At 33.1% G+C, this 16,592-nt stretch overlaps 1 long non-coding RNA gene across 1 annotated transcript in view; it reads right to left on the bottom strand.

Moving 5' to 3' along the window:
• Window positions 1–8,658: 8,658 nt before the first annotated feature.
• The window catches only part of LOC116420511, a 77,702-nt gene continuing 69,768 nt past the window's right edge, over window positions 8,659–16,592 (bottom strand). The window contains exons 2-3 of the long non-coding RNA XR_004230853.1: window positions 13,049–13,171; window positions 8,659–8,837 (exon numbers count right to left, since the gene is read on the bottom strand). This is a non-coding gene — a long non-coding RNA (uncharacterized LOC116420511). The remainder of the gene's footprint in view (window positions 8,838–13,048; window positions 13,172–16,592) is intronic.

The following is a 16,592-nucleotide window of genomic DNA, read 5'->3' as shown; positions in this document are numbered from 1 at the left end:
ACTTAGACAAATGAGTATTTAGCCTGGTCATCTATCTGTTACTGGATAGGGTTAGTCAAAATCATGGTGCTCAGACCTTCCAAGATAATTCAATGATTTGAATATTCAGAAGAGAAAGTGTGGAATGTTGTGCCACAGTTTCCTTTTATAGTTCTGCCTCAGTTTCCCTAAATTATCCTGCTTCAGTTTCCCTAAATTGTTATGCCTCAATTTTCTTTAATTGTTCTGCTTCAATCCCCCTAGTTGCAACTCCCTTTCCTGTTCATTAGGACTGAGATAATTAGGGCTATGGAAATCTGGAATTCTAAAAGAGTCATAAAACTCCAGATGTCTTATCTCAGATACCTATTTGGCATTCTCAGTGTTCCTCCCCCTGTCTAAGTTCCCTCAGATATGATGTTTCCTTTGCCTCACGTGGGATGTAGTTTCCCTCTTTTTATCTCCCCTTTTCCCCTTTTCTGACACTATAATTGGCATCCTCTACCTCTATCTCTCCAGACTTCCTGTCTCTAAGTACCTCCTTCACTCCCAATTTATCAGAATTTATGGTCCTACCCCCAATCTGTTAGAATCAGATTGATGGTCCCTTCCTGAAATTCCTGCTCACCAGTGTTTGGATTCCACCACTTGCCTTTGTCTCCCCTGAGAGCTAGAGCTCTATAAAAATCATTGGAATCTCATATTTGATGCTAAATTCTTTGAGATGAATGTCCAGTTCAGCCCTGGGGATAAAATGTATTCTGCCCTGCCCCCAGACAATCTCTCCCTCTCAGAAATTCAAATAAAATATTAAAAACTCTCTAATCTCTATTTTGCCTCAGTTTCTTCAGCATTACATGTCTAGCCCTCTGCCTGATTTTCAAGTGTCCTATTTTAGCTGGTTGGTCAAATGTCAAGAATATATGGATAACTTTCATCCCAACTTTATAGAACTAGATGAAGAAAAAGAGAAATCAAAATGACAAAAGCAGGATACTGGAGAAATGAGGTTTCTCAAGTCTCATAGAAAAATCATATGGTTTTTCAGTCTGACAACTCAGCCACTTTTGAAATCTGATGTCATTTAAGGCCAAATAAACAAGTTGCAATTGCAGCTCTCAGCAGTTAATTGTCCACTTTATAACCAAGCTCTGCCATGTCCCTGATGGCTGGATCCCTGTTTGAAGTGCATTAGTATTCATTTTTTAAATGCTTAATCATGGAAAACTTCATTTCAAACTAAGTAATTTAGCCTGCAAAGTTTCAAGTTGTTGTAAATGTCAAATGCAAAAGATAGCAATGTTTAATTAGCTAAGTATCTTATTGGTATATTTTTTTAAACAAATATTAAGTGGACTTATACCACATTTGTTTCCAGAATTTTAAATTTGATTTTTCTTATAAATAGAACTTGAAATAATCAAATCACTGAGTGTGTTATCCTTTATTTACATTCCTTCCTTCCCCCCCACTTATTACCTTCATTAGAAGTTCATTGTCTTGGAAAACTTCATCTTCTCTCATTTTCAGAAGCATATAGCACAATGAAAAAAGACAGGGTGTTTTCTCTAATATTGGTTCAAATGACTTCATCTTACTGAACCTCAGGGCCCTTTCTATAGAAGGAATGGTTTAGCTCTAGGGATGGTATCAGAAGCTTCCCAGTAAAGAAAGTCTATCAATGAAGGTTGGTGTCCTCAAGATGTTAGGAGAAAGTGAGATAGGCTTCTAGAATGTTTAGTGGTTTGTCAGTGTTGAATTTTCAAGAAAACATGGATAAGAATTACACAGAATGAGTATGAATGGGTAAGTTTTGATCTGAATCTTCATAAATAATTCCAAAATTGATGAAATTATTTGACAATTTGAGGAAAGAAAGAGAAAACCAGAATGTTCTTAAATTTAGTAAAAATTAGAGAAAACAACCACTAAATGATGAATCACTAAGATATGAAAGTGTTTCCATAAATGCTAGACCTGGTAATATACTGATAAAGTTTTTTTTTTCTTTAGTTTTTAGAGAAAAAAAAGGATTGTCTATTGAATATTTGCTTTATGATGCTGATTTTTTTTTCACTTTCTCAGGGGGAAGATGGGGAAGCTTATACAGGAAGAGAAAATGGAAGCAAGACACAAAATGGGTGAAAAGGCTAAACCTCTTTAGTTCCTCAGTTGGGATGGATCCTATTCCTGATTTAAGTAGAAAAAACAGATACCACACCACCCCTTTTCACAACAGTTTGTTGATTCAGATAAACTTAAAGAACTATAAGGGCCTAGGAAATTTTTACAGGAAACCATAGTTTGTTGTTTAGGAAAAAAAATATTTTCCAGTGCCTCAACCACTGAAAAGTTCAATGATTTCTCATGATTGGTATCCTGGAAAGCCTTGAAGGCAAGTATTACTGATATTAAGAATAGTTCTCTCTTCACTACACCATGCTACCTCTCCTGAGAGAGTGATACAACTTCATTCTAAAATCTTTTCTAATTCTGGAATTTGATGATTCAATGAATTGTTCTTTTTAATCTACAACTTAGCTTTCTTAAAATCAGAAATCTAGGGAAGAAAGTTATGTCAATAAAGGGAGAAATCAAATATTAAGGATATTTAAGACAATAACTAAAGCAAACCTCAGGGACCCCAGTCATCAGTAATTTCACAATTTACATTTGGATTTCAGCCCCAGTTCTAGCAAAACTAACTGTGTGATCTTGGGTAAGGTCTCTGGACATCATTTTTCTCATCCCCAAAATCACAATGATGGACAGAGAAATGAATCCCTGTTGACTTAAAAAACTGAAAATTAAAATTGTCTATGCTGAATTGTATTTTATTTATTTTTATTTAATGTTTCCCAATTACATTTTAATCTGGTACTCCATTATTTGGCAGTTTTAGCTATGTAAGTCTGGCACTTCTTAAATAGAAAATTTCTAAGGCTTGGAATATTACAATTATATGATTGCATTCTTACTGTGTGTCAAGTATCATTCTACACATTGAGAAGAATTCAGAGAAGGAATAATGTATGGGCTCTACTGTCATAAACCTTGCTGATTAGTGTGTCACAAATCAGGAAAAAAAGACATGGATTTCAAAATTGCTTCCTAGAAACTCTAATTCATTAATGAGGAATTCCACAGAAGGTCAGAGCTAACAAATATATTAGAGGTAATCTAGTGTATAAAGAGTTTTTTTGTGGTGGTTATTCAATTGTTTTTTCTTGACCCATTGGAGGTTTTCCTAGCAAAGATAGTGGAGTGGTTTATCATTTTCTCCTCTAGCTTATAGATACGGAAAAGTGGTAAGGTTTCATGAAGAAATTAAACAATGTGAGACTCAAAGAATGACATGATTTTGATAAGAGAATGAAAATTATTTCAGAAGCATATAACAGCAATAACAGCTAACATCCATGTAGCACTTGCTCTTTGCCAGGCAAAGCTAAGCACTTTATCATTAGTTATCATCTCATCACATCCCTCCATTATTATCTCCATTTTATACATATGAGAACTGAGTGCTTAAGTGAGTTTTCCCCCAGTGTCACATAATTAATGAATGTCTGAGATTTTATTTGAACTTAGGTCTTCCAGTTTGCAAAGGCAAGGAGAATCTATTCACTGCATGGTCTAATTACCTGAATAAGTATGGGAATCATCTGCTCCTGAGAAGTGAGGAAACTAGCTTAGCTAGAAAGCTGCATATTGGAGTGTAATAAGAAATAAGTGTGAGTAGGTAGAGAGAGGCCAGTTTATAATGTAATGTTGGAGAAAATGAGGCGAGACTGAGATTAGCGTTTTTAATATTTTGATAATGGAGAATTTGGACTTGTATGGTTCACTATACATCCATATCTATACTTATCTATGTCCTAAACATTCAACATAGAGTTTCATAACATGCTAGAGGCTTATCTCACTTTCTCCCAGAGTACTATGGTCATCTCCTGTCATTCTATCACACAAGCAGCTCACCTCTTTCTATCAGATCTTCTTTAAAATGTTTCACTGGTTACATGAGACATCCTACTCACCCTCAACATGCACTTTGCCATTGCCCTGTGTAGTGCTTATTTTTAATTATTAAAAGATAGTGATATTCCAGTCCTCACTGTTGCACAGCAACATTGGTCTTTCTAATATGGAAATATGTTTTGCATGACTGCACATGTATAATTTATATCAAATTGCTTGCCTTCTCATATAAAGAAGAGGGAAAGAGAAAATTTGGAAGAGGAAATTTTAAATACTAAATGTTAAAAATTGCTTTTACATGTAATCTAAAAAGAAAAAAACTGGTTAAAAAAGAAATATTACTTTTATTGTTTGCTTTGAGTTAGTAAGAAAGCTTTGTAATTTCTCCAAACAAATGCAGTGTGATCTCAATCTTTTTCAATTTGGGGCCTCTCATTGTCCATCTATACTATCTTTCCCAGATATACAAACTGTTGAAAAACTAGTTTAGGTGCCCATTTGAGTACATATTAAAAATCTGGATAATATTCTAAATCATTTTTTTCTTTTCTATGTAGATGGAGAGACCAAATTTCCTTTGGTCTTTCAGAGCTTTTCCTAGAGATTTCACAATGTCTTATGGCTAAATATAATCAATACAATGTCATCTATAAATAGGACTATATGGAGGATATGGAAAGATAAGAATAACCAACTAATCTTATCAGAAATTTTAAAGCAATGCAAGGTTTATTGAGTTTACCAGCAAGGGTGGCTCTCTCTCTCTCTCTCTCTCTCTTTCTCTCTCTCTCACACACACACACACACACCAATAGAGTCATACTGTAGAGATAAGAAGCCTTTAAATAGGGTGGTGGTGGGAAATAGAAAGTAGGAATGGAATATATAGTGCCGAATAGAAATAACACTGTTCCTAGGGATTTAAAGCAGAAATTTAATTACATTAACTTGTCCATTTGACCCAGGATTTAATTATTAAGCTGATTCTTGGAACCAGGGTACAAAACAGTACATGTTGACACTTTGTTTTAGGGCTGCTTATAATTTCGAGCAGGAAGCAGATCAGGAAAGGATAGTAGGTTTGGGGGAGTGGAGAAGCAGATAACATGAAGATGGAGCCAAGGCCCACAATCACCTCACTATCCACAGGAAATCATTCCTTAATCTATCTTCTTTGATGGACCTCCTCTAAAACAGTAGTAAATAATTTTGCCAAGTGTACATTTTCTAGGAGTTTTATGCTTCATTTAATGTTTATTATCAGTGGGCCCACATTTATGTTTATGTTTTTATATGTTTATATGGTTTCATATGTTCCAAAATATCATGAATGAACTCGAAATACATCTTTTTATAAAAGAAATTGACAGTATTTTGTTTTACCTAATCAATTGTTTTTGTAAGCAACAAACAATAAGCATTTTGAGATTTTATGTTCTATACATCTTTTCATCAGTTGTGTAGTTTTGCAGATGCTATCCCTATTGTTTATGACAGCTTGTTTGTTCCCTAGAAACATTTTCATCAAGATTACCTTCAACTGGGTTCCTAGTCATAAGAGACTTAAATCTGTGGCAGTTAACTAAACATTTGATATTAAGAAATAGAATGGTGGATCAGTAGAATAAGTTAGGTACAAAAGATATATACCAAAGACACAATAGTCAGTGATTATAGTAATTTATTGTTTGATAAACTCAAAGATTCAAGCTTCTAGGATTAGAAATTACAATTTGACAAAAACTGCTGGAAAAAAAACTGGAAAAATAGTATGGGAGAGACTAGGCATAGACCAGGATCTCACACCATATACTAAGATAAGGTTAAATGAGGTCATGATTAGACATAAGGGGTGATACTGTAAGTAAATTAGGAGAGTAAAGGACAGCTTACCTGTCAGATCTTTGAAGAAGAAAGGAATTTATGATCACACAAGAAATAAAGAACATTATGCAATGCAAAATAATCTTGATTATATTAAACTAAAAAGTTTTTGCACAAACAAAACTAATGCAGTTAAGATTAGAAGGAAAGCAGAAAATTGGAAAATAATTCTTACAGCCAGTGTTTCTCATAATGGCCTCATTTTTGAAGTATGATAAGTGAATCAAATTTATAAGAATACAAGTCATCCCCCAATTGATAAATGGTCAAAGGATATGAACAGACAATTTTCAGAAGAAATTAAAGCAATCTATTTATTGTCATATAGTATTTTAAATCACAATTGGTTAGAAAAAATGCAAATTAAAACAATTCTGTGGTACCACTTCACAGATATCAGATTGGCTAAAATGACAGGAAAAAATGGTAAATGTTGAAGGAGATATGGAAAAATCAGAACACAACCATTGTTCATAATCAACAAGAGTTGTGAACTGATCCAATCATTCTAAAGAGCAATTTGGAACTATCCCCAAAGGGCATCCAGCAGAGCCATTATTGGGCCTATATACTGAAGAGATCACAAAAGAGGGAAAAGGCTCCACATGTAGAAAAATGTTCATAGCAACTCTTTTTCTGGTGGCAAGGAATAAAAAATTAAATGGATACCCATCAATTGGGGAATAATTTGTGATATAAATTGCATTAGAATATTATTGTTCTATAAGAAATGATAAACAGGCTGATTTCAGAGAAGCCTGGAAAAACTTACATGAACTGATCCTCAGTGAAGTGAGCAGAAGTAGGAGAACATTGGTCCCAGGAGCAAGATTTTGTGATGATCAATTATTATAAACACAACTCTTCTCAGCAATAAAATGATCCAAGATAATTGTAATAGACTTGGGATGGAAAATACCATACACATGCAGAAAAAGAATTATGGAGATGAAATGTGGATCGAAGCAAACTATTTTCACTTTTTTGTGTGTTTTTTCTTTCTTGTAGTTTTTCTTTTTGTTCTGATTTTTCTTGCACAATATGTTTAATATGGAAATATGTTTGAAATTATTATATATTCATAACCTATATCAAATTGCTTCCTTCTTCGGGAGAAGGAAGATCAGCAAGGGAGGGAGAGAGAAAAAAATTGGGGATTCAAAATCTTTCAAACATCAATGTTAAAAACTATCAACATGTAATTTGAAAAAATAAAACACTATTAAATGGGGTGGGGGGAGAGATTTCCTTCATTTGAAAATCCATCATTTGGGGAACAATTGAACAAGTGGCATATGATTGTGATGGGATACTATTATGCTGTTGCCAGAAAACTTGGGAAGACCTATAGAAATTGATGAAAAGTGAAGTGAGCAGAACCAGGAGAACACCACATAGCAACAGCAATATTGTAATGATGATCGACTCTAAAAGACTCAGACCCTTAGTTAATACAATGATCCAAGAAACTTCTAAATGACTCATGGTAAATGCATACTTTTTTGCTTGCTACACTGATAATATGTAAATTTTTTTTATTATTTCATATATATAGTTTATATCACATTGCATGCCTTCCCAATAAGTGGAAGAAGGGCTATTGGGAGGGGAAAATTTTTGAAATGCAATTGTTTTAAAAAATATTAAAAATTATGAAATTAAATATCCAAAGGTAAATAAATATACAAAGAGCCAGATGAATAAAGAAAGAAAGAAAATGGTCTCAATTCAAATAAAGATTGCTCTCATAAAAGTTTTGTAAAGATAGGTGAGTGCGCTCTTAGGTCAGTAGTTTTTGATATTTTCTACATTGACTTTTTTTTTTTTTTTAAAGAGATCTGAGGGTTTTTTTCCCCTCCAGACCTCTGTGTAGTTCATCTCTTTTAGACACCTTATAAGTCATGCAATTGAACTTCTAGCACTGGCCAACTCTGACATACTTGATTTAATTTGACTGATTTTCCTAGCTTTCCTCTTTTTAGTGTCGTCTTTGTAAGTATCATGATAGGTTTTGACTGTGGTGGTTCCATTATCCTAGATGGAGAAAACTGTTGTAATAAGTTTTTTGCAAATCTCTTCTATTCTTCTTCTTTTTATAATACTTAACCTTGAATGCCATTGATATGGCTTGGCTTAATTGGATATCTTGTCCAGATTTCTTTAATTACCTCTAGTCCCCCACTTATTTTTATTGCTCATAATTATTCATTATTTTTATAAGATTTTACAATCTGTTCATATTCTGATCTGATGTTCTTTTAGCAATTACCTTTCATCATTGGGCAAGCAAGTCTACTCTTTGATGAATGCAATTCTTTCTGAATTTTTGAGGCTTTTTTCTTGTGACAATTAATTTACATGAATTTAATTTCCAGATGAAATTATTATAGTTGTTATTGATGTTATTTCCAGTATCAGTTGCCCATTTAAAAACTTATAATAGATTATTTAAATAATTCAAGGCTAAATCTTTTTAATTTTGTGCCACATATTTTTCTTATTATTAATCTTCTAATTTGTTATAAATTCTGATTTTAGTTCTGATGAATGTATGGCATGATTGATAATCTAATTGTTCATAGATGGTTCACCCAGTCATCTGGGTGAACTCCCATAGTTATATTTTTTCTAATCTGCCAAAATTTAGTCAAATTTTTAAATAGTTGTTATAGAAGGTTTTGTTTTGTTTGTTTTGTTTTGTTTTGATTTGATTTGATTTTTGCTGCCTATTTGGCATCTACCAATTCTTTTTTCAAAATAAATTGCTTATGGTATAGAAGCATGAGACTTCTGTATAATCTATAAGTCTTTGGCCTCTCTTATTTATTTCTCCTGAACTATACTTACTCCATTTTCACTTTTTCCAGTCTTTGCATTGAAGTCACCAAATATCATAATGTCTGTTGATTTGATGTGATGGGCCTGATCAAGTTTTCATAGATATTTTCTTCTACCCCATCTTCCCAACTTCCTTCTTTCTTCTGACTTTATTTCTAAAAAGAATGTCAAGATCAAAATGACTTGGCTCTTCCAAGAATATGTCTAGTTGTGGTCATTGGATAAGGATTTCGCATTTAGAGTTTCAGTAATCAAATAAAATTATTTTTTAAAAATATTCTGCAGACTCTGTGACTCCCAGTGATGTCCCTTGTCCAACCACTTTGCCTCCATCACTGCAAAAGTGAAAGCATGGAACAGAGGGCCATTTTTTTCCTGGATGGGAAAATTGTTAGTTTTTGTGTTCTACTTACATAAATGCTAAGACTATAGGGTCACCTCCACACCATCAGAATATGACTTTTGATATAATCTCATTATACCATTCAATTATCTATTGCATTTTAATATTATACGAGCTGTTCAGCACTGGCTTACTCCCTGTCCTATGTATAGTATAGTCTTGATGATGACACTAAGTAAATGTAGATAGAAGACAGGATAAATCTCCTTGTTGTCAACTTCAAAGGTTAAGGATCAACACTAAATAACCTGGTTTTGACAATTATCAATGATAGTTATAAGATTCATGTATCTAATCTAAACTATTTTAGCTGTTGATGTTATTATCCTATATTTTATAGGCTAATAAGTTTTCATGTTTCTCAGTCTGATGTTCCTTCCATAGCACTGTTTATCTACACATTTTAGCATTTTATTATAGCCTTTTATTTTGTTTGGTTTTATATTTAGTAGTGAATCTCCAAATAGGTTGTGACCAGTGGTTAGAAACAGAATACTTAATAAACATATGACAAATTAAAACTTACTACCTTTTGTGAAAAGGATACCTTTTTTTTTCCCCATTTAAAACCCCTTCAAACTTTAAGAGAATTCTATAGATCTGGATTCCTGGAATTTTCAATATCTCAGCTTATATTATTAACTCTAAGGACATTGTGGGATCTCTTATATCACTTCATGTTATTGAAGAGATCTAAGATTATATATTTCTAGGTTACTGCTACTAACCATATTATTTGTGATTTTTACATACTTGTATGATTTTCCCTACCAGTCTTCATCCTTCTAGACTGAAAAAATATATAGCCTTTGCTATGACTTGATAACTTTTTCCTTTACCAGATCTCCTCTTTTCTGTATCTCTATCCAAGTTATCATAGTTACCCAACCTTGTGAAGAAGGACTAGCTTAGGAAGCTGCAGGGATAATTTAAAACATCCCAAATGTTTCAGACATGTTCTCTTCCAGTAGGGGTGGGGGAGAAGCAATCTGTTCATTGAGTTCTTCTGGGAATTCCTTTTCCCACTAAAGAGCACCTAGAGGAGGTGATAGAAAGCAAGAACATGTGGCATTATGCTTGAAATGTTTCTCTGCCTAATTGGTCCAAATTTATGAGCACATAATAACAAATTTGATCAGTTTTCAAGCCCAGGCAGAGATATAAAATAAGCCTGAGTAATAGTCAAGCTGCTTTGTTTTATGGCGATCTTTATAGCATGAACATGTAGCATGCAAGTACATGGGGTGTGCCCAGATGTTTGCATTCATTTACTCTTCCTATGGCACTAGCAACAATATGAGCACAGTTTGGGCAGGGTCATTAAGAATCACTCTTGGACTCTCACTTTATTACCTAAAATCAAATACTCACCATTTTCTCCTCACTCATCTTCATTTTGGAATAAAAATTTAAACTGCTCCAGATGTGGTCACTTTCCCAAACAGGGATCATTAAGGTCCCTTCTAGCTCTAAAATTCTTACTCTGAGTGTGAGTCTGTATATCAGAAAGAAATTATTTCCCCAAATTATTACTTAATTTGCATTTCTCACCAAGAACCACTGTGCTGGGCAATATTTTAACAAACTAATCAGCCCCAGGAACAGGATATTATCATTGTTTAGGGAAAAATCCAGGAATTTGTCCCTACTGTATGGTTGCTTGAACTAATGATTTCATATTTGGCATGCCATTACTTTGTACCAGAACAATCTTTCTAGTCTGCTGCAGATGCCAGTGGAGAAACATTTGTAAATAATATTGCTCTATACTGATTCAATAAGTGGGTAATTTGTTCCAGTGTGTAAAGTGGTAGGACTTACTTATTATGAAAATAAATGAAATAAGATACTCACCTGGCTTTTCAACAGTGGGCCTATGTGGTTTGTTTTGAGTTTTTTTAAAAACATGAGAAAGGCAAAGGCTTATAAGACTTGGAAAAGATTATACTCCCTCACCTCCAACTGATAATCAAGCAGCATGTAGCAAAAGTTTAGTTACAGTACTCCAACTCATTATACATGGGATCCCTAATTCTGGGTATTCAGTCTCAAAGGTTAATCCTTAATGAAAATCTTCACACCAACCCCCATAAAATGAAACTTATTGGCTTTCATAAGAACAAGAGGTTCAGGAATCACCTTCCTCTCCTTCCTTAAGATAGGCTATTTCCCAGTGACATTCAATCAATCTATCAATACATGAAGAAAATTGTTGATTTATATTAGGAATCACTGGAAACATAGAATTAGAGATAGAAATGGTTTATTTCTAAAACATCTGTGAAATCTCTAACATGACCTCTTGTTACATTTCTAAATCCATAGGGAAAGGGCCAATCACCAATCTCGGTTCACAGCTTAGAAGCCCCTATTTCCATCGAATATTAACAACGAATATAGAGTGAAACACGCTATATTATTTTTTAAAGACAATTCTAAAACAGACTAAAAGATAAATAAGAAACAAGTAAATCAATCAGCAAATACTATCACCATGCCATTTTGCAGGCCTACCACAATCAATATTTGTAGTGAATAGAAGATGAATCACATAAAATGGCATATATAATAAAATGTCATGCTATCGACCAAATATATGGACTACAAACAATTATACAGAAATTATAGCATCACATATCAGGATTACATATGATATTTCTTATATATATATATATATATATATATATATATATATATATATATATATATTAAAGCAATCTATTTATACAACTAACTTTATCTCCCATTAGTATTGTAACATTGTTAGCTTGTTTAGTAATTGAACAGTCCTAAAATCCTATAGTGATCTGCTAACAAATCTATATAACCTTATGATCACCAAGTCCAATGAGCTTATGACTTTCACTATACTCAGACCCACTGACCTCTATTCAGAATTCAGAATTAATGTAATTGAAATTTCCTCATCTATGCTCTTATATGTTATCCCAGAGAATGTAGTTCACTAAGAAGCTATGGAATGTGTACCATTACAACATGTACCTCCTAAATTGTCCTTACATATCCTTTTTCATTTGATCCTGCACAATGACTGTCATCTTGAGCATAACTTGTATAATGGTATCTTTGTTATTTAACATGGTGGAGAATGAAGTATTATAAATATTATAGTCCTTAATTCTTTAAAAGCCAAACATCTTTTTAATGCATTTTAAAATAACCTTATGAAATATACTATTCATCTCTCTTCTTTATTAAACACAATTTAACCTTGCTGACTTAGAAACATCATTATGACTAACCATTCTCATATGATGTAAATGTACATGATCAGGACTATTAGGGTGAGTATGCATTAGTCCTAAACATACTCTCAGAACTTATTTTTCTAAGTAAATTCCTAATAGCAGCTTATCTTTTTGTTATCTTTCTCTTCTTTATGACACTAAAGAAAAGTACAGTTATATGAATATATTCCTCTGATGAGGGATTTGAACACTTTAAAAATTTTATTTCTGATAAAACTCACAAGATCTAAATATACAAAGAACTGAATCCACCTTTATAAAATGATTTCCATTCCCCATTTGGTAAGTGGTCAAAGGATAGGAGCAGACAGTTTGTCTATGAACTTAAAAATATAGTTCTTTATATATTCTTTATATTTCTAATTCCCAAAGAAAAAAATATACTAGAAGTAAAAAGATCAGCATGGCTATCCATATGTATGTATATATGAACACATACATATATGTGCATTTATGTATGTGTGTGTGCATGTAAACACACATACACACAAATATTTGGAACTCTACTGTCCCTTCCATCAGTGGTTTTCATTCTTCCTTACCTTTCTGTCCTCCCTCTCCCCCCTGTCCTCAGTCTTCTAGATTGTATGCAAAGATTCTCTCTGGAATTTTTAGAAGTTGGTTCCTGTATTCTTGCTTTGATATATTTGGAACTCTACTGTCCCTTCCATGAGTGGTTTTCATTCTTCCTTACCTTTCTGACATCCCTCTCCCCTCTGTCCTCAGTCTTCTAGATTGTATGCAAAGATTCTCTCTGGAATTTTTAGAAGTTGGTTCCTGTATTCTTGCTTTTTCTGGCATCAAAATTCTAGATCTCCTAAAGAGAAATGGAAGGAGGAAGTAAAGGGAAAAGAAGGTGATAGAGCATTAAATTTTACAAGTAAATGGTACATCGAGAACAATTAAGCATATCTCTTTATTTTAGAGGTTAAATGATTTTGTCCATGGCAGCATCATTCTCATTATCAGGACTGGAACCTAAATATGTTGAAAATTCCATTCCACTTCCTACCACATAGTAGACATTGAATAAATGCTTTATGAACTGAATTGAGTGCTTTCTGCAATAACAAGTCCATCTCCCCACTGATATCAGACCTTCCATTTTCTCATCATTTAGACTCAAAATGTCAGTGGATTCTATGACTTTTCTCTCTCATGGATTTAGTCAGTTTCTGATTTCTATTGGCCTACTTTCCAAAAATTCTATGAAATACTCTTTCATTTCTACTTTAATCTAGGTCCAAATCAGGCCATTTATGAATTTTACCTTTTTCCAACTTTGTCCTGACTTATTATTTTATGGCCCCCTGCAGTGTGAAGCCACTGATGTCTGTACAGGAAGCTTTGGACAATCTCTCCTTTGTCCTAAGAACAGACCTCAACCTTTTAAAAAATGAGCAAAAAAGCAAAAAGAACTCTGACCTTAGATAGCTTTTATGGAGACAGAAAGGAGATCTCAAACCCTGAGGATAATAAAGGCAAGTCATGTCCAAATGAAGCCCCAAAGGAAGACATAAATTGGTCCCCATATCACAAAACTGTCTTATAAGAATACGGAAAAGATCTTAAGGGAGAGTTAGAGGAAAAATGAGGAAAGGAAATGAGAATTTTGCAAGAGATTTTGGAGAAGGAAAAAGAAATGATCTGAAGAAAATTTCTTAAAATATAGATTTAGTGATAAGAAAAATCATGTAACTCCTTACAAGAATAAGTGAAACAACTCCCCCCCTCCAAAAAAAAAATGAAAAAAAATGCAAAATACCTCATTGGAAAAACTATTAGCCTGCAAAATAAATCCAGGAGAGACAATCTAAGGATGATTGGACTACCTGGAAACCATGATGAAAAAAGGATCCTACACATCATCTTTCAGGAAAAATCATCAACGAAAACTATCCTGATGTTTTATAACCAGAGGGTAAAATAACCTTTGAAAGAATTCACTAATCACACCCCAAAAGAGATCCCCAAATAAAACCTCCAAGGAACATCATAGCTAAATTTCAGAATTATCAGATCAAGGAGAAAATATTGGAAACAACCAGAAAGAAGCAATTCAAATATCAAGGAGCCACAATCAGGATTACCCAGGATTTAGCAGTTTACATTTTAAAAGAATGAAGAGCTTAGAATCTGATATTTCAAAAAGCAAAGGAATTTACATTGCAGCCAAGAATCAATTTTACAGAAAAATCAAGCATTATCTTTCAGTGGAAAAGATGAACATTCAAAGAAACAGGCTCCATTTAAATTAATTGTAGATAATATAAACTATTTGGGAGTTTACCTGGAAAGGCAAAATCAAGAACTATATGAACACAATTACAAAATACTCTCCACACAAATTAAGTCAGATCTAATCAATTGAAAGAATATTAAGGACTCATGGGAAGGCCAAACTAATATAATAAAAATGACACTACCTAAATTAATCTATTTATTCAGTGCCATCTCAACCAAACTCCCCAAAAATTATTTTATAGAGCTACAAAAAAATAATAACAAAGATCACCTGGAAGAACAAAAGCTCAAGAATTTTAAGAGAAAATTAATGAAAAAAATGAAAATTAAGGTGATCTAGCTGTACCAGACCTAAAACTATATTATAAAGCAGCAGTCATCAAAACCATTTGATTTGGCTAAGAAATAGAGTAATCAGTGAAGTAGATAAGGTTCACAGGACAAAATAGTTAGTGACTATAATAATCTAGTGTTTAACAATTCCCAAGACCCCAGCTTTTGGGATAAGAACTCACAATTTGACAAAAACTGCTAGGAAAATTGGAAACTACTATGGCAGAAACCAGGCATTGATGCACACCTAACACCATATACCAAAATAAGGTCAAAATGGGTTCATGAATTAGATATAAAGAGGAATATTAAAAGCAACTTAGAAGAAGAAAGGATAGTTTACTTCTCAGATCTGTGCAGAAGGGAGAAATTTGTGACCAAAGAAGAACTGGGTACATTTTGAATACAAAATAAATAATTTTGATTATATTAAGTTAAGTAGTTTTTGTACAAACAAAACCAATGCATACAAGATTAGAAAGAAAGCAATAAAATGGGGGAAATTTTTACATTCAAGCAGTTGTGATAAAATCTTCATTCCTTTTTAATTTTTTTATTCAAGCTTTTTAATTTTTAAAAGATATACATGTATAATTTTCAACATCAACCGTTGCAAAATTCTGTGCTTCAATTTTCCCCCCCCATCCCCACCACTACCCCTAGATAGCAAGTAATCTAATATATGTTAAACATGGTAAAAATATATGTTAAGACCAATATATACATACATATTTATACAATTATCTTGGTGCACAACAAAAATGAAATCAGAAAGGGAAAAAATGAGAAAGAAAATAAAATGCAAGCAAACAACAATAAAGAGTGAGAATTCTATGTTATGATCTACCTTCAGTTCCCACAGTCCTCTCACTGGGTGCAGATGGATCTCTTCATCACAAGTCTATTAGAATTGACCTGAATCATGTCATTGTTGAAAAGAGTCATATCTATCAGAACTCATATAATCTTGCTGTTGTCATGTACAATGATCTCCTGGTTCTGCTAACTTTGCTTAGTGTCAGTTCATGTAAGTCTCTCCAGGCCTCTCTGAAATCATACTGCTGATACTTATAGAACAATAATATTCCATAACATTCATATACTATAACTTATTCAGCCATTCTTCAACTGGTGGGCAGCCACTCAATTTCCAGTTTCTTGACACTACCAAAAGGGCTGCCAAGCCCTTTTTTTTTTTTTTTTTTTTTTTTGCACAAGTGGGTCTCTTTTCCTCTTAATGATCTCTTTGGGATGCAATCCCATTAGAAAAAATATTGTATTAAAGGGTATATACAGTTTGATAGCTCTTTGGGCATAGTTGCAAATTTTTCTCCAAAGCGGGTCTATCAGTTCACTAACAATGTATTAGTATACCACTTTTCCCACATCTTCTCCAACATCTGTCATTATCTTTTCCTGTCATTTTAACCAATCTGAGAGGTATGTAGTGGTACCTCAGAGTTGTCTTAATTTGCATTTCTCTGATCAATAGTGATTTAGAGTACCTTTTCATATGACTTCATCTGAAAATTATTTATTCATATCCTTTGTCCATTTATTAACTGGAGAAAGGCTTGAATTATTATAAATTTGAGTCAGTTCTCTATATATTTTAGAAATGAGGCATTTGTCAAAATCTTTGAATGTAAAAATTTTTTCCC

The sequence above is a fragment of the Sarcophilus harrisii genome, chromosome 1 (assembly GCF_902635505.1).
Source record: "Sarcophilus harrisii chromosome 1, mSarHar1.11, whole genome shotgun sequence".
In the NCBI taxonomy this organism is placed as follows: Eukaryota; Metazoa; Chordata; class Mammalia; order Dasyuromorphia; family Dasyuridae; genus Sarcophilus; species Sarcophilus harrisii.
This window is presented reverse-complemented; position numbering and strand designations above follow the sequence as displayed.